Below are 19,753 nucleotides of genomic sequence, written 5' to 3'. Positions count from 1 at the left end.
GCCTATCCAATCTGCAATTTAGTAAGCTGGAGAGTCAATGGAGAACGACAGGAAAAGAGAAATCTATGGAACATGGTGTCTTTCAGATACTGGAGGACTTTGGGAGCATTAGCATACTGAGAGGACCGTGTTACAACCATGAATTGACTGACATTGTGAATTACATAGGAAATATCTAGGCAATGAGATAGACTAGAGTCCCAACTTGTTATCTATAGAGGGTTGCATGAAGAAGAGGTTCTCCACTAAGTATACCATGTTAAAAGTTTGATTTTCTTATCGTATAAAATAGCCTAAAGTATTATACAAGGGACTATTTTATAAAGAAAGAGGTTCTCCAATATGAGTGTAATAAAAGTAAATGTAGTACAATAATACAAAAATCTTAAACCCCGTTGAGACTGTATTGTAACAAAATGTATCTTATTTATCTGTTTGTCACTCTTTTATTTTCCTTTTAAGAGCTTAGAGGTTAGAATAAATAATTCCACTATCATCTCTAGAATCCCTATTAAAGATCAAGGAACCCAATAATAATAACTTAAAAGTGCATATACACATACATATAATTGTATGTATATTGTTATCAATATTTATTCATATAAATAGAGAGTATTTAGCTTTTAAGATAATTGATTACATTAAGGGGAAGATGAGATGATGAAGGTGGTGCCTACAGATCAAAACTATGGCTGTTGAAATGGAAGATTGGATGACGGCGTTGTCTCATAATATTCTGTGACCTGATTTCTTTAGCAACGCTTGTCTAAAGACCTAGAGGACCACACACAATAACACCAACATCAACGTAGCCCCATTTCTCTGATATATCCCCAAAGATATCTGCAACATGACAAAGGAAAGGCAATCAAGAAAGCCTTTGGTGTAATACAACTAAAGAGGTTAAACTTTGTTATAAAGATTTTTTTCTTCCTGTTTCTTTTAGTTTTACTCCATCCATTTATGTCAAATATTTTGGTCACAACTTGTCCTAAGCTTGGTAAATAGAGGAGGGTTGTGGTAGATTGATGGCTTATGTGAAATTTAGTCACTATAGACATGTACACATTAAGGTGCCCCTTACAAGTAAAAATACACGTGGCCAACCTTGACTAGTCTATTGTTATTGTTGGGACTAAATTTGGTTGTCGTCATCATCATTGTCATTCTTGTTGTTATATTATTCTTTTAATTTATGTTTTGAACAAAAGTTGAGATGCTATACCTTTGAAGTTTGGTCTTGAACCATAATAAGTATTGACTGAACTTGCAAGTTTTTGCTGACATGACTCCATGTGAGCTAAAATTTCATTATGTTGCATCTTCTCAACCATTATCCTATTATCCTTGCATGTCTCCCTTGCTGCATTTCGTCTTTCCCAAAGATGCCACAAACCAACCACAACACCCCCAAAGATAAAGACACTTGCAAGCATGCAGATTAGAAGGAGAAGCCCTTTGTACCACCATGGAGATATGTCATAAGGGTTTATGTAGAAAGTATCCAGTAAATACAGTAAGATAACAAAGCCTAGTGTAGACGAGATAACATATAGTCCAGACCATATATTATTTCCTATACCAACCAAAACTGACATGCTGCAACTGTTAGACACAGGAGGAGAAGAGTTTGTAGCCTCGTGTACTTGACCCTCTTCCTGCAAATAAGTAACAACTATTAAATGTCACAACAAGAACATGATAACTTTAAATACAAAACAAAATAATAAGGGTTTGAGAGCATTACTAAGCATACCAGTGGAGGTTGTGATTCTTGAGTGACAAAAATGTCAATCTCAAGATTTAGTTTATCCAAAAAAAATGGATAGATTGATTCCAAATCATTGGTATAAAGAAGAGGAAGCTCGTTTGATCTTTTCACAGCCCAAACAATCAAAATGTTTCGAGGCAAACAAGATTTTCCTTCCCTAGTACGATGGAGAATGTCACTCAAGATAGCCAGAAATGGTGAAATTCCTACGCCTCCTGCTACTAAAATAAGGTTTTCATACCTAGAGAATCAAATGGTGAAGTCAGTTCATAAAATAAAAGATAATATGAAACTTAAAATTAAGCCTGATATCTAGTAAATTCTAGTAAAATTGATTGTTTGGGTGCATACATCAAGTGATATGGTAATTCATGCCCATAAGGCCCCTCAACAGAAGCTGTTATCTTTGTTTGAGGTTGGAGATGTAGGTCAGCTTCAAAACTATTCAGGATATTTCCTCTGAGCTTTTCTGTCCATTCCCCAATAACCTTAATGAGAACGGATAGATGATATTTACCATCCAGAGGACTAGATGAAACACTGAAAGGATGCCACTGCAGCCAAGATAATTCCCGAACTTGAAGGAAAATAAAACTGAGGGCATTGTACTGCAGATCTACATCGTTGAAGAAAAGTGTCATAGCTATGGTAACAACATAAAAACAAGGAATCTACAAATTTGTGGGGAATTAGTATTACTTGCAGGTTTTGAAAGCAGCAATTCCACAGTTCCACAAGAAAGGCACTTGATTGAAATGATATCAAAGGTCTTTCGTGATTGGCAGAATCTTAGAAAGCGATTTAGAATGAAAAGAAATATTCCTCCAGCAGATACACAGAACAAGAAATGCCCAACATGCAAAGCTAAAAAGACAATAAAGATTACATATAGTTGATGAGTGTAAAAGAATAACTCAAACTTCTTCTTTCTCACTGGATGAAGTGATGTCATCCACATCAATAGACCAACTGCCAGACTTATAATGCCTGGAAAATGAGAAACACCGAGATCTACCCACTGAAACATCTGCATCAAACAATTAGAGATATAAGCAGCGTCATCTTCATATGACCCTATATTTCTTTCCATGAAGGTATTCTTAGATACATTCTATGAAGGAAGAAAAAGCATATGGTTTAGGACATTGACAAGGGTTACAAAAGGAGATGGGTTGCTCGTCTTTCTTTTGTGATGCTACTCGATGACTTAACTTACCTCTCAATTAAGTCTTGAAGAAGAGGATGAAATTAGTTACAGCCTACTTCTACATAATTTAAAAATTGCTTGAATGGAAATTGGAACAGATTTTGAGTAATAAGCATCAAATTAATTAGAGATACATATAAACCCATATCAGCTTGGCTTCTTCCAAAACCAAGGAAGCATTCTGACCTATGCATGCATACAGAAATACCAAGCACTACATAAGCTAAAAGATTATGACTACAAACCAAGACTAAAGGGACTCACTTCTATGCTCATGTTTTTATTATCATGAACTAGTTAGAATCATGAATGTTTTGTCATGTGAATAAGACAACATGGACAGGAGCCAAAGTTCATCAAACAAGTCAGGTCAATGACTTGTAAATTAGCACCATGCTTTCATAGTTTGTGTGTGCTAAGCAATTATTAGCGACCACATGATTGAATCAAGAAGAAGATATATTAAAAAGTAAAAAAGGAAGAAGATATTTGTAGCAACAATCATTATACAATCACCAAACGGCCTTAGCAAGAATATCAATATGATCTATCCAATGATCAAGAGTTGTTGAAGTAGAAGAATTTGCATCATAACATAAAAGGTTGTCAATAGGTATTTTAACCACAAAACATTCACAAAATCCCATTCTAGAACTGTTTATAGTGTCGTGCTTGTGTCTTTGAGCAATCACTATGTTATCTATATCTATATATATCAAAAAGTTGAAACATAGTATTTATTGTTATTATGCTCCAATTAAGCCACATCAGCAGTTATATCATTAACATTTTTTTCCCAAATTTTATATGATTTTTTAACATTTAAAGTGAATTAAAAACTCTATTAAATACAATCAAAATTTCATATTTATCTTGTTTTTAACTATTCTTATTTATTATTAAATTTTCAATTCCATTTTAACTTTTCATATCCCCACTACTCTCTACTTTAACTTTCTTCAAACTTTCTCATTCCATTTTAAATTTTCATATCCCTATTACTTTCTACTTTAATATCTATATTTTTCTATCCCTTTATCTTCCTTAATTTTGAATCTTCTTATTTTTATTCTTATCCTCATACTATACATTTGTCATTCTTTCTCTCATATATTCCATGCATAATTTTCTATTTTTTCCACAAACAAAAGGCTCTCTCTCTCTCTCTCTCTCTCTACTTTAGGTTGATGAACATTTGTATTCTTTAGAATCCTCCTTTGAGTTGATATGATTTTTTTTTTTTTTGAGAAAGGAATGAATCCACTTTTATTAAGAAAACCAACTTTAAGTCGTTACATCAACATATACCAAATAAGAAATGTCTGGCGGAACCGATTCCATCCAAACGGACAAAGGTGAAGAATTTCTTGCTCTCCTAGCTAAAGCATGAGCAACTCCGTTGCCTTGCCGCCTCACGTGAGAGAAAGAACAGGATTGAAACCAACCCCTAAGCGACATGCAGTCTTTAACAATATGTCCAATACTGGACCTGTCTGGGCAGCCCCCTGTGAGGGCCTTAACAACATTCTCTGAATCCCCTTCAAAAATAACCCTTCCCAAACCCAATTCCTCCATGAAGATCATAGCCCTTCTAGCTGCCAACGCCTCAAGAATCTCCACCGTTTGAGGCATGACGATTTTTTCTGTTAGGGACGCCATCACCTGTCCCAGTTCATTCTGCACAACGACGCCAATTCCAGCTGCATCTTCCTCTGCAAAATAAGCCCCGTCGAAGTTCGCTTTGTACATCCCAGGTTCCGGTGGTGTCCAACGCTGTGACTGAGGTTGTGATCTCACTGGCATGTTCTTTGGTTTTGCCTGAAACTCATATAGAATAGTTTCTGCCGTGTCCACAATCTTCTCAGGTGGTAAACACTGCTCCTTGAAGTGGCATTTGTTTCTTCTGCACCAGACCAGCCATGCGACCACTATGAACAGCTCTACATCCTCATCGCCTTGTTTTACAGCAGTCAAAAGATCACTAAAAGACCCCAGGTGCACTTGAGTTTGTTTGAAACTATTAAAGCCACGAGTCCAGCAGCATTGACTTTGGGCACAGTCCCAAAGTGCATGTAGCACGGTCTCCCTGCTTACTCCGCATCTGTTACACACAGGTGAGTTTACCACATTCCGTCGATGGAGGTTCGCCATGGTTGGTAAGGACTCGGTACAAGCTCTCCAACAGAAATTTTTGATTTTGTTTGGAATCCTCATCTTCCAAAGTCCCTTCCAGAAACTTCGTAGATTGCTACTGCTTGACCCCGACGCATCTCCCCTGTTTTCCCACTCTTCCAATAACTGATATCCCGTCTTCACCGAGTAGTTTCCGTCCCTAGTTCGTGGCCACACTAAGCAGTCCCTCTGCACCGATTTACATAAAGGAATGGCTTTGATTTGCTGAGCCAAGAAAGGTGCAACTGTTAAGTCAATTTGCTCCTCATTCCACTCCATTGTGACCGGATTTATAAGTGAGGAAACAGTAGAATCATCCTCTGATCCTGGTGTGCGTGGAACAGCTCCATTCGGGAAGCATCCAGGAATCCAATTGTCATGGAACACCCTAATCTGCATGCCATCACCCACTCTCCACAACATTCCTTTTTCAATAACATGTCTAGCTTTGAGCAAGCTCTGCCAAGCAAAGGAACCTGTGGAACATTTAGCTTCAAAAACCGATCCTGAAGGGAAGAATTTGGTGCTAAAAACCTTGTACAGAAGGGACTCCTTTTCAGTTTGTAATCTCCAAATTTGTTTAGCGAGCATGGCTTCATTAAATCTAACCAAATCTTTGAATCCCATTCCCCCCTCCGCTTTTGATTTGCACAAGATTTTCCAATTTTTCCAATGGATTTTCCGCTGCCCCCCTCGCTCTCCCCACCAAAATTTTCTAATTAGCATTTCAATCTCTTTGCATAAGCCCACCGGTAATTTAAAGCAAGTCATTGCAAAAGTAGGGATCGCTTGGACCACTGCTTTAAGCAAGACCTCTTTCCCTGCTTGAGATAAAAGCTTCTCCTTCCACCCTTGAAGCTTCGCCCACACCCTTTCCTTAATATAGTTTAAGCTCTCCTTTTTATTTTTCCCCACAACTGCAGGCAGCCCAAGGTACTTCTCATACTCCTTTATTTCGGCAACCCCTAAAAGGTCCATGATTTCCTTCCTCATGTCAATGGACACAGCTTTACTAAAGAAAAGCGTTGTCTTCTCCCGGTTTATTTTCTGGCCGGATGCATGCTCATAGCTAGTTAGGATTTTTTGGATGGCTTGTAGATCTTCCTTCCTTGCACGGCAGAATAATAAGCTGTCATCTGCAAAAAATAGGTGAGTAATTTTTGGCCCATTTTTGCATAATGAAAAGCCTCTGATACTGTCTTCCCTTGCAGCCTTCTGAATCATTCGGTTTAACCCTTCCGAGCATAATAAGAACAAGTATGGTGACAATGGGTCCCCTTGGCGAATTCCCCTAGAAGGGAAAATTTCACCCTTAGGTTCCCCATTGACCAATATTGAGTAGGACACCGTGCTAATACACTCATGAATGAGCTTCAGCCACCTATCACAAAACCCCATCTTCCTCATAATTTCCACCAGAAAAAGCCATTCCACCCTGTCGTACGCCTTGCTCATGTCCAATTTGAGGGACATAAAACCTGCCTTCTTAGACTTGTGATTCTTCATATGGTGGAGCAACTCAAACGCCACCAGAATGTTATCTGAAATAGTTTTATTAGACTGGAAAGCACTCTGTGAGTCAGAGATAATAAAAGGCAGGACTTTTTTGAGCCTATTTGCAGCAACCTTAGATACAATTTTATAAATAACATTACAAAGAGAAATAGGGCGGAATTCGGATACTACAGATGGACTTTTAACTTTTGGGATTAAAGTTATAAAAGTACGATTAATGGAAGAAGGGATTGAACCTGAGTTTAGGCAATTGAGGACTGCCTTTGATACATCCTCACCAATAGTTGGCCAAAATTTTTGGTAGAACAACGGAGGTAATCCATCTGGTCCAGGTGCCTTGAGTGGTGCCATTTGTTGAAGAGCTTCCTCCACCTCTACCTGGACAAACTCTGCTGCTAACATTGCATTTTGGTCCTCCGTAATAACAGTGGGGACTGTCATCAGAACTTCTTCCAAGTTTGATGGAGAGGCTGAGGTAAAAAGGTTCTGGTAGTATTCTATCAAAATCCTTGATATCTCCTCCTCATCTGTGCATACCACTCCCGCCTCATTCTTCAATTCTTCAATTCTATTTCTCTTATATCTATGTGAGGCCTTATTATGGAAGAATTTTGTGTTTTGATCCCCTTCTTGTAACCACAAAGCCCTTGACCTTTGTTTCCACATCTTTTCCTCCTTTATCAACAAGCCATTTATCTCCCATTTCAACCGATTCACCGTTTCCAATGTACCCTCCCTAATTGCTCTCATTTCGGCCTGCCTTAGCTGCTGCTTTTTTTCTTTTAGTGCACTGGTAACATTGCCAAAGGATGTCCGGCTCCACTGTTTAAGCTTTGCCTGACACACCTTTATTTTACCTTCCACTTGGGCCATTGGGTTACCTGGACAAACCCTCCTCCAAGCATAATCCACAACCTCACCACACCTCCCATCCTCCAACCACATATTCTCAAATCTCCAAGGTTTCTTATACTTCATTTGGACCCCTTTTAGAAGGATGAGCAGTGGCTTATGATTCGAGGAACCACATTCTAGATGCACAACCTTTGTTGCCGGAAACTTTTCTATCCAATCAATAGTAGCAACTGCACGATCAAGCCTTTCCCATATAGAATTACCCCCTCTAGAACCTCTATACCACGTGTACTTTCCTCCCACATAACCCAAGTCCTTAAACTCGCAATCATCAAGAACTTCCCTAAAAGCTTCCATCTGTCTAGTTGGCCTAAGCCTTCCCCCCAATTTTTCATCTGCCTTCAATATTTCATTAAAGTCACCTGCACACAACCATGGAAGGGTGAATTTATTTTTTAATCTCCTCAATTTATCCCATGACTCATTGCGAATTCTAGTATCTGGTTCTCCATAAAACCCAGTAAACCTCCATTCATCTTCCAACCCTTTATTCAAGATCACATCAATGTGGTTGGGGGAATATGTGTCTAGGGAGATATTACATTCCTCTTTCCAAAAAATAGCCACCCCTCCCCCTCGGCTTATTCTTGAGACTTCTATCAACCCTTTAAATCTGTAACGCATTTTAATTTCCTCCAGCCTAACTTTGTCAAGCCATGTTTCGGCTAGGAACACGACTAAGGGATCTTGTGCCCGGATTAAGTCACCAGGCTCCTGATCTGTCTGTGGGTTCCCAAGCCCACGACAGTTCCAACATAAGATGCTCATTGCCTCTGGCAGGGCTGAACATCAGACCCCGCCAATTCAATTGTAGTAACTTGATCCTCATGAGAAACCTGCTTCTTCTTTTTTGGTAACTCAAGATTCACCAATTCAGTACCCGGACGTTTGAGAGAATTCAATGGAGGACACGTAGGTAGGCTGTTTATTTTCTTGCGCACTACCCTCTTCCAAGTAGAGTTTACATTCACGGCCACCCCAACCAAACTTTTCTGCTCCTTATTTTGTTCATCTATCACGTTAGGTTCAAGACTATTAGGGTTATCTTCATTAAGTGCCACGTATTGCTGAGTTTCCATTTGTTTTCCACACGCCTCCTTGTCATGCAACCCATTATCTGTCATAATCCCACAATAATTGGAGTTTCCCTTAAATGCACCCTCCGTTTCCTCAATTTGCACTGAACCAGCTTTGGAATCTTTCTCCAAGTCAAACTTATTTAATTCCAAATCAATCTCACGTAATTTTGCATTAAACAGCTCCCCTTGAAAACCGGCACCCTTCCCCACCTGAATTAATTCTGCCTCATCACTCCTTGACCCTTCAGCAATCTCACAGAATTCCTCATTTAATAATTTCCCTTGAAACCCGGCAACCTTCCCTAACTGACGTGATTCTGCCTTATCATCCGTTGAGCCTTCTTTATGAGTAACGTCCATAACGTTTTCTTCCATAATATTTGCATTAACTGCCTTCATCCTGCTCCCCAGCGCCTCTTCCACCGGACTTCTACCATGCACCACCGCATCTGCCTTGCCACAAGCTTCACCGAGATTGCCAATGGAAAGAAACTCCTTCGTTTTCTTGTTACTGTCTAATTCCTTTTTCTTTGCATCGTAAAACCCCGGGACTACTAGCACAGAATTGTTGAATGCCGGTAAAGACGATGCACGCAGCCATGAGCCATACTTCTGGTCTTCTTTCGTTAGAGTACCACTGCTCTGTATCCAGCGCTCGCAGTCTCTATCGACATGATTCAACCGACCACACCAATAGCAAATATTTGGCAACCGCTCATACTTGAAGGTTACCCAGCCCCTCGATCCATTGCCAAGTTTAAAGACTCTCCCACGACAGAGAGGAAGGGTTACATCAACCTTCACTCGCACCCGCATAATTGTACCACGATCCACCTCACGTAGGCTAGTCACCTTGTCTACTACCCCCACTGCTTCACAGAGTTTCTCAGCCACCTCTCTACTTAGATATCTTGCTGGAATATCATGAACTTGCACCCACAAAGAGACATGATCAAAAACCAAGTCCTGTATTGGGATGCTGTAATCGTATCTTTTTAGCATCACTAGATGCTTGTCGAAACTCCACGGTTCACCCTCTATAATTTTCTCCACCTCCTCTTCATTGTCAAAAATAAACAGGATGATATGGTCTCCTACCCTCCTTACCTTAAATCCGTTCTTTGGTCTCCAGATAGGATTGAAAGTTCTCACAACAGATTCTGTGTTCAAAGCTCGTTTTGTCAAGAATTTGCTGCAATGGTTACATTATTCGAACTCTCATTGTCGTCAAGTTGGACCTCTCCGCCTTCCCTTTCATCCAAGGATAAATTCCCCCATTTTGTAACCAGATTTTCCATAGCTCTCCTCTTAACCTCTGCAGTCCCCTACTCACACTGTGTTTCCCCAAAACCCCCGAAAAAATAACCCACTAACTAAGCCTTCAGCAACAGTATTGCTGGAGGTACTCTCTGCCTTACACGAAAGGAACAGCAATTCTACAGTATCTAAGTCTGGCAAGTAAGGTCCTCACTAGGATACAGAGAAACTTCTAAAAGAATGCTCTAAAAGAATAAAGAAAAGACAGTTAGATGATCATTTTTCACTTTGTTATATCTTCTATAAGAGGCACTAATCTATTTGATATGATTTAGTTTTGTGTTTTATGTTGTTATCTTTTTTATTCTCATTGATTGTTAAATGTGATCATATTGAATTATAAAGATAGTATATAAAAATTTAATGTTATTTTATTGCATAGCATAACTAAAATAATTTGGTTTTATTTCTATACATTTCATTTTTCTATTTTTCTTCTCATCTTATTTTATTCAAACATTTAAATTCAGCAACATCCTCCATATCATTAAATTATTTATATATTTTTTTTCTCATTTTTGTAAAATTAAACATATAATATTTTATTTAAATTCAAAAAATTAAAAATTTTCTTATAAAGTCTTCCCATGAAATGTTACAATGCATCAATGGAAAAAATGAAATACAAAACAAATACCAATTTTGAAACACTAAATTAAATATATATATATATATATATATGAAACCAAACATAATATGAAAAAACTAATAGTTATGGATATACTAACTTAATGGAAGCAAAATAGAGTGAAAAAAAAAAAAAACCATTATAGTACATATTTAGTACATTAGAGTTATCATCAAATTTGGAAAAACAATAAGATGCCAGTGGAGAGAGAGAGAGAGAGAGAGAGAGAGAGAGAGAGAGAGAGAGAGAGAGAGAGAGAGAGAGAGAGAGAGAGAGAGAGAGAGAGAGAGAGAGAGAGAGAGAGAGAGAGAGAGAGATTTATGGGTAATAAAGTGCAGATGGAGAAAGAAAAAAAAAATCAAGTGTTAATTTGTAACCGTTAATTAGAAAACAAAGAGATTGACGGGAGGAGTAGAGAATGAAATAAAGACAACCTTATGGAGGACATCAAAAACTTTACTTTTACTTTTATTTTGGTCGATTTTTTTTTTTTCTTGCATCTCTTCTTTAGGTTAATGAATTTTTGTATTCTTTATAATTCTATTTTGGGTTGATACGATTTATTGTGTTTTAAGTTGTTATCTTTTTTATTATCTTTGATTGTTAAATGTTATTCTATTACATTATAAATATAGTATATAAGAATATAATGTTATTCTATTACATAGCATAACTAAAATAATTTAGTGTTTATTGCTATACATTTCATTTTTACTATTTTTCTTTTCATCTTATTTTATTCAAAATTTAAATTCAGCCACATTCTCCATATTATTAAAAATTTTTATCATTTAAAAAAATAAAAATATATAATATTTTACTTAAATTCAAAAAATAAAAATATTTCTCATAAAGTCTTCCCATAAAATGTTACAATGCATCAATAGAAAAATAGAATCCAAAACACATGCTATTTTAGAAATACTAAATTTATAATAATAATAGTAGTAGTAGTAATAGTAGCAGTAGTAGTAAACATATCATACAACAAACTAATAGTTCTATAAAAAAATTTAAAAAAAAAACAAAAAACAAAAAAAAAAACTAATAGTTATGGATATACTAACTTCATGGCAACAAAATCGAATGAAAAAAAATAAAGGTTATAGTGAATATTTAGTATATTAGAATTATCATCAAATTTGAGAAAATAATAGGATGTTAACGGAGAGAGAGAGAGAGAAGAGAGAAGAGAGAGAGAGAGAGAGAGAGAGAGAAGGAGAGAGAGAGAGAGAGAGAGAGAGAGAGAGAGAGAGAGAGAGAGAGCATCAATTTTTTTTTTTTTTTTGAGAAACAAGTGTCAATTGAATAAATCAATTTGTAACCATTAATTAGAAAACAAAGAGGCTGATAGTTGAAGGAGCAAAAAATTAATTAAAGATGACCTTACGAATGTCATTAAAAACTGTACAGTGCAAATAAATAAATCTTTAAATTCACTTAATTAAATCATATAATCAAAAATTAAATACAATCATACAAAATTTAAACCTAAAACTAATCAAACTCTAATCTAGAAAACCATATTTATTATCAAACCTAGAAGGAAGATGTTCTTCAGTAATAATAGAAATATATAAGAAATATAGATGGAAATTTTCAAAATCCCTTTTTTTGACATTTCATTTAACATTATTTATATATAATTTTTTTTTTTTTTAATCCTTAAATGGTTATGTCCTTCACACACCATGACTTTTTATTTTTTATTTTTTTATTATACAAGATAAAAATTCTACTCTAGCCTAATCTAAGTATATATGTATGCAAAACTCTCTCCTAGAAACTTAACCCCTGCCCTTGCCCTCCACACACCATGACTTTCAATAACCTAATGAAATGTTCTAAGATTTTACCTCACTTAATGCCTTTTTTATGCAAATCATCAGCCAATAAAATATACTAATGGTAAAAAATGTTGCAAATGAGATCATAAAAAAACTAATTAGTCACTATTATTATGGAATACATGTCTTAGTTTCTTATGCATCTAAGGAAATGAAATGTATAGAGTTTACTTATTAAGGTATGTGTAAAAATTCACATTAAAAAAATATGTAAAGGTTTTTATTAACTTAAAAGACAATAACCAATTGTTAATAACTACAATAGTTGCTACTCTATAAATTACACATAACACTATATTTAATACCCTAAACAATTTATAAATTACAACCCCTGAAAGAGAATCGCCAAAATTTTTAGACAACATCAAAATAAGGTAAAAGAATTTTAATTTTTAACTTCCATAGAAAAAAATATTACCCACATTATTTCAACCTTTATGGAAAAGAAGGTTTACATGTAGAATGCAAAATATGTTTAATTGACTTAGAGATGTAAAAATTAGTCAACCGGCTATGGTAAATTCAAGGTTTCAAAATTTAAATAAAACAATTCTACAATAATAAAAATATTATTTTGCAATGAATATGATTATGAAATGGATTACTCTTCATTAAATTAGTTCAAATGACAAAATAATAATAATAATAATAATAATAATAATAATAATAATAATGAGACCATGACTAGTTTGTATAATAAGAATGAATAAAGGCAGCCACCACATAACCATATTTTATAAGCCTGCTTTAGTTCCACTCAAAAACCTTAACTCTCTAGGTTGCATAGCTATATTCCACCCCGAAACCAACATGTTGCACCATCTCTGACCTCAAGCAGAACTGCTCAAGAATAAATCTATTTTTAAAACTCCCACCTAGTCCATCTTCCGTCAGGCTTCTGATCGAACTACCGCTCCAAGAAGAGCAACATGAAGGCCCAAGGCCGTTCTGTGAAACTACAGCCAATCTTTATGGAAGTCAAATAGCTATCTCTTCATTCCCATTATTTCTGTCCATAACTTAAAATTTTATTTCACTTCTCTTGCATTGAATAATAAATAAAATTTTTTAACCAAAGAATTATGAATAAAACAGCCAAACCAGAAGGTAGCGGCATAAAGGATACCAATTTCAAAGAGGGTCAAATCAAATTAACAAAAATAACTGTTATGCTGATACACAGCACCTCCCCATCTGTAAGTCTTGAAACTGTTTGCTTTATTAAATAATTTCTCTAGACTTCTTGTCATTCCCATTTTTCCATTTTCAATTGCTGTTTCCCTTTCCTTTGCATTCTTTTTGCATGTATGTGTGTATGTATATGTGTATAAATATATTTGTTTGTTTGTTTGCGAAAAGAAGAATATCTTATATATAAAAAGCGCCAATGCCTGTTACTGTGTTTCGGTACTGTACATTCAGTGTATTTACATTATGCAAGCACTGTAGCGGTAAAAATACTTTGGTGAGGCACTTTTTTTTTTTTTTTTTGAACATTAGCTACAGTTCCAGGTGACACTGTAGCTACAGTAGTTACAGTTTTTTTTTTCTTCTGTTTGTATTTTTTTTTCCTTTTATATATATATATATATATATATATATTGTTTTACTACACAACAAATTTCACAATATTTTTATAATTATTGAAGTGTCAATTTTTTATAAGTCAAAATAAAATAATAAAATATGAAACTGTGATCAATCACAACTGAAAATAAATGTTTTGTGAAAATGTTGTGACACTTGTTAGGTGAATGTGTAAAAGTTACCGTACTTTTGATTTGTTCAAGTGGCACAGTAGCTACAGTAGCTACAGAGTTTTTTTTTTTTTTTTTTTTTTTTTTTTTTTTTTTTTTTTCTTTAGTCTTCCGTTTGTACTTTTTTTTATAAAATATATATAAGAACCTGCATATATATTGTTATACTGACACAACAAATTTCACAATATTTTCACAATTATTGAGGTGTCAATTTCTTATAAGTCAAAATAAAATAATAAAATATGAAACTGTGACCAACTACAGCTGAAAATAAATGTTTTGTGAAAATATTGTGACACTTGTTAGTATAGTATTTTTGCACTGTAGCTACAGTACCAAGCGGCACTATAGCTACAGAGCCTTTTTTTTTTTTTTTTTTTAAGTAATTTGTTTGATTTTTTTTCCTTTTAAATATTTATGTAAGCTGGTTTATATATTGTTATACTGACACAACAAATTTTACAATATTTTCATAATTATTGACGTGTTAATTTCGTATAGATTGAAATAAAATAATAAAATATAAGAATGTGACCAACCACAACTAAAAATAAATATTTATAATAAAAGTGTGAATGCGCACATAGTGTCTTGGCACTGTACATCCAGTGTTTTTGCACTGTGCAGCACTGTAACTACAACAGTGCTTTGGTTTAGTTAGTCATCTTTTTTTTCCAGTAATCGGTTTGTATTTTTTTTTTCTTTTAAATATTGATGTAAATTGATATTTATATTGTTATACTGACACAACAAATTTCATAATATTTTCACAATTATTGACATGTCAATTTCTTACAAATCGAAATAAAATAATAAAATATGAGGCTGTAGCTAACCACAACTGAAAATAAATATTTTAAAAAAATGTTACAACATTTATTGTTATCACAATATTTTCACAATTGTTGAAATCTTAGTTTCTTATATATATATATATAAAAAATGCTAAATCCACAACATTTTAATATTAATTTCATAACAAATCATAGGTAGGTTATTATTGATGGATAGCACTAAAGTTACAGTGCTTTTGGTTTAATCAACTGGCACTGTAGCTACAATGTCTAAAGTTTTCAGTGACCAACCATAACTGAAAATAAATGTTTTGAGAAAAACAATAACAATGTTATTAGTTTAAAACCAATAATAAATTGTCATTTAGAATTTGTTCTAAAAATGTTATGAATGTAGCATTTCTCTCAAATAAAATAAAAAAATATCTATTTAGATCCTAAAAATGAAAATATTGTGATATTTTGTTGTATTCTTAATTTCTTTTTTAATATAATCAAATTAGGTGAGCCAAAATTCACGATTTCACACAAAATTTATATTAATTTTCTCACTACTGGGGCAGCACATGCCTTGCACATGCAGCCAACACTAGTATTATATATAAGGAAAAGAGAAACACATATGTATAAATATGGCTATGCACAAGAAAAAGAATTACACCATTAGCACTCACCTCGTCTAGGATGTGTCCCTCAATTGTCCATGCAATTGCATAGAATAGTCCATGGAGAGTAAACAATAGCATAGTGAGATGTCCAAGCCACACATGATATCTTGTTGCTTGCTCGAAAGGGATATCTATTAGGCGGAGAAGAACCGATCCCCTTGCAACGGGAAGAAACAAAAAAGCCAAGCAATCTAATCCGATAGTACCAAAGCGAAGTCCCAGTCTTAACATGATGAAACAACTGAAAATTTAAAAAAAAAACTAGGAATCTCAACCAGTGAAACCAATCTTCATGTATTGAAGAAAAAGAGCTCTAAAAATTTAAAGGGAAAATGCACACGGAAAAATTTTAAATTTCTCACTTTGCCCACTTGAGATGAGCTCCGTTTGTCTCTTATAACCCATCTCCATTAAAAAAATAAGGGTAAATATGTACTTTTAATTTGCACCTCTTTTATGTCTCTCTCCTCACAACACAAAAAATAAAAATAAAAATAAAAACACAAAAAATAGATCAAACAAGGAATTTTGTAAATAAACAAGCTATGTGTCAAAACACTCTCATCGACTCTCTCTTAAACTTCTATCATCTCTATAACTTCAATGCCAAAGATGAATTTTGCAAAGAAAAGAAATGTAGAGAAAAAAATGGAAAAGGAAGAGAGAGTAATGGGCTTTGGGTTCTCTATAACTTTTATCTTAGTTTCTTCAATACCTCATATGATCTGGAGACTTTATGAGTAGGCCAGGTTTTGGATTTAATTCCTTTTGTTCTTCTTTCACATTTTTTTTTTTTTAAATTTTTTATATATACCACTTTTTGATTTCTTTTTTTATTTTTTATTTTTATGTTTTTTATGTTTTTAATTGTGAAAATAGAGAGGTGGGTTAGAGAATCTGCAATAGGCTCTCTAAAGCCTTTTTTGGAGAGCAAACACACCAAAAACACCCTCTCTAACTCTAATTTTTTTTTAGAGTTGCTATAGTAGCTTTCTTGAAGAAAAGAGCACCGTAGCAAGAACTGTAGCAACTCCAAACATTTCTCCCCTCACTCTCTCTTTCGCTTCTCATTAGAAAACAAAGTTAGATGAATGCCAACTCTCTCTCTCTGACAGGCTTTGTGTGTGTGTGAAGTGAGCAAAGAGGAAAGAAAATAAAAACAGAAATGTAGTCATAGAGGAGAAGTCAGAGAGTGGCCAATTGTGTGTGTGTGTGAAGTGAGATGAAGAGGAAAGAAAATAAAAACAAAAATTTAGACACAAAGGAGAAGTAAGAAGATGTGTGGAGGAGAAACAAAAATGTAGATACATAGGAGAAGAGTGGAATACGTGTGTGGAGGGGAAAAATGTACTTGAAAAAATAGATAGGTATAAGATAATTGTAACTGTTCATTCTCCAAATAGTATAGAATTTTGGAGAAACTGCTAGAGATGCTCTTATGGAAGTTTAATGGAGATTATCTCAGGTGGGCAAAGCAAGGGAGTCAATTTTGTACTCAATGCCATTTCAGTTTGGCCTAAAAAACGATATACTACGATACCGGTCAATACCAATGTACTGTTTTAGAATTACCGCTACATATTATTTATATATTTATTATTCAAATTTTATATAATTTATTAACAAAACTTAATAGTTTTTTAAAATGTATGAAGATCTAATAACTAGTACTAAGAGCATTCTCATCAGGTGTGCTAAATGCGAAATATTTGGCATTTGGCACACCAAACACTAAAAATAGACTATCATGAGGTATGTTAAATGCCAAAAAATTTTGAGACATGCTACAATACAATCTCATCTTTGGCATGGTACAAATGAAAATGACATTTGATTTTTATTATTTTTTATTCATCTTTCTCTCTCATCTTAAATAAAATATCTCTTCGTCTACACTTTCGGCCACACATTCACTGCCACACATTTTGTATTTTTTTTTATTGTTAGTTTTTTAATATTATTTTAATATTTGTATATATTATTTTAATGTATAAAATAAAAGAATAGAAAATATGATGTATGATGAATTGTAAAATATTGTGTTAAAATAATAAAATAACTTTTTTGGTATGTTAAAATGGCATATTTATAAACCATCTAATGATAATACTCCTAGTTTGCTACTAATAACAATAATAAATTTTCTTCTCAAAAAAAAAAAAAAATAACAATAATAATTTCTTACATTAATTACAATATTTGTACTAAGAAGAATTGGGATCCGTGCAATTCATCAAAGTATCTCACATTTTTTTTTTTTTTCATTTTTTATATTTAATGATTGAGATTTATAGTTACTTTTTATAATTTTAAATCACAACCATTCATACCGAATGAATCGGTGGACTGTCTCAATCAGTACTTGGGATATATTCAGATCGCATCTCGTAAATGTCTCTATCCTTTTAATAAAATGATGATAAATATAATAATAATAAAAGTACCAAGTCGTGTGATGTCAAAAAGACAATTTGAAAAGTTAACTTCAGTGAGCCCATTTAAACGTCATTCATTCACATTGATTAGACTATCCTACGCGGACAAAACAAGAAAAGTATACAGAGAAGAGAAAACATTTATGCTGGGAGTGGGTGATCGGCGCTGGGTTAGTGACTGGATATATAACAGTGAGCTGTGAGGATGACAGTGCAGGTGATTAATATTTTTTTTGGTCTCAACTTTTGAAATCATGGATAAACAAGGTATAAATTAGGGAAAGTGTTATCTTTTGAATCAAAGGTAGGGAAGATAAAAAGGGGCTTAATTTTAGGTGAGTTTATTATAATTTCTCAAAAAGTTTTGTAAAGATGACACAAAACTACAAAAACCACTGAAGTAGAATGATCAACAGAAAACTAAGCAATATAAAAATAGTATATGGTTTCTATTTAAAAGCTATACAATGAAGTCATAAACAAGGTAACACCCATTCAGCAAAAAAAACCAAAGTAACACCTAACCCAACAAAATATCGTACCACAGATCTAAGGGGTCCATGTCATCGGTTAACGTTCCTAAGATCACTGCAGTATAGACATAAATATCCCAGAAAACAAACACGATAAAGAGGATTATGCCAATCAATTCAGCAGCAGAAACAGCCCCTAGTGGTCCATCCACAAGAACAGGAAAAGTCCAAAGTCGGAATCTTGGAGTCTTCTTCCTGAAATAGATGAAGTTTTTATGTGACTCCAATTTAAACAAATGCATTATGGGCAATATTATATTATTCCTTTTGCAGCTAGCTATCATATATCGTAAAATCAAAATGAAAACATGTAAAAGGGGTGCATAGATTAAAAAAATACGTACTCTTGTAGTTCTAGTTATTGTTCCTCAGAGATGAGAAGATATGGAACAGCAAGAAAAGCAATAATGATAATTGGGCCACTGTATAACAGCAAATAACTCCCTGAAAATGCACATTTTTAAGTCGAACTCTTTTGAATGCGACAACGAGGTTGAATTAAGAAGTAGCTACCTGTGTATCCAAATAGGCTTTCATTGGTTGCACCAATCCAGTCAGCATAGAGTTCACTTCCGAAATCTGTAGGAATGACAAAAAACAGAGCAACCCATGCAAGGAATACAATCCACATGGTAAATTTGAGAACCCATTTAGCCAATGACACAAAGTTGTTGTTTTTCTTGTTGTTGTTGGCATGAGCTCCATTGGAATGAAGAAGAGGGTGAGAAGTGTGTAAAATGTCATCGACGGCCATGACTATGAGAACAAGGAAAAGGAATCAGCAGCGCGCAAGAAGCAAGGTGATGTTGTTATTGGAGATGATGATGGCAATTTTCATATGGAATTGTACATATATATATATATATATATATAGTGAGCTTTTGGGGTGGGTGTTTGGGCATTTGCGTTTTCAGATTTTTTTTTTTCCTGCGTGTGAACAGTAACATCATATGGGTTTACTGTGCAGAGACAAAAATCACTGTTCATCACTGCAGCACTGTTCATACATTAAAAAATATTAAAAATGAGTCCACGGCACTATTCACACATTTAAAAATTATTTTGTTATAGTGTTTTCAGTTTCAGTAACAATAAGTCCAATCCAAACAAAC

The 19,753-nt window shown here is 34.3% G+C and overlaps 1 pseudogene; it reads right to left on the bottom strand.

The window, feature by feature from the left end:
- Positions 1-658: 658 nt before the first annotated feature.
- LOC115987730 lies at positions 659-19,460 on the bottom strand (annotated as a pseudogene).
- Between the last annotated feature and the right edge of the window lie 293 nt (positions 19,461-19,753).

Source organism: Quercus lobata, chromosome 4 (assembly GCF_001633185.2).
Source record: "Quercus lobata isolate SW786 chromosome 4, ValleyOak3.0 Primary Assembly, whole genome shotgun sequence".
In the NCBI taxonomy this organism is placed as follows: Eukaryota; Viridiplantae; Streptophyta; class Magnoliopsida; order Fagales; family Fagaceae; genus Quercus; species Quercus lobata.
Note: the sequence above shows the minus strand (reverse complement) of the source record. Positions and strands in the feature narration are given on the sequence as shown.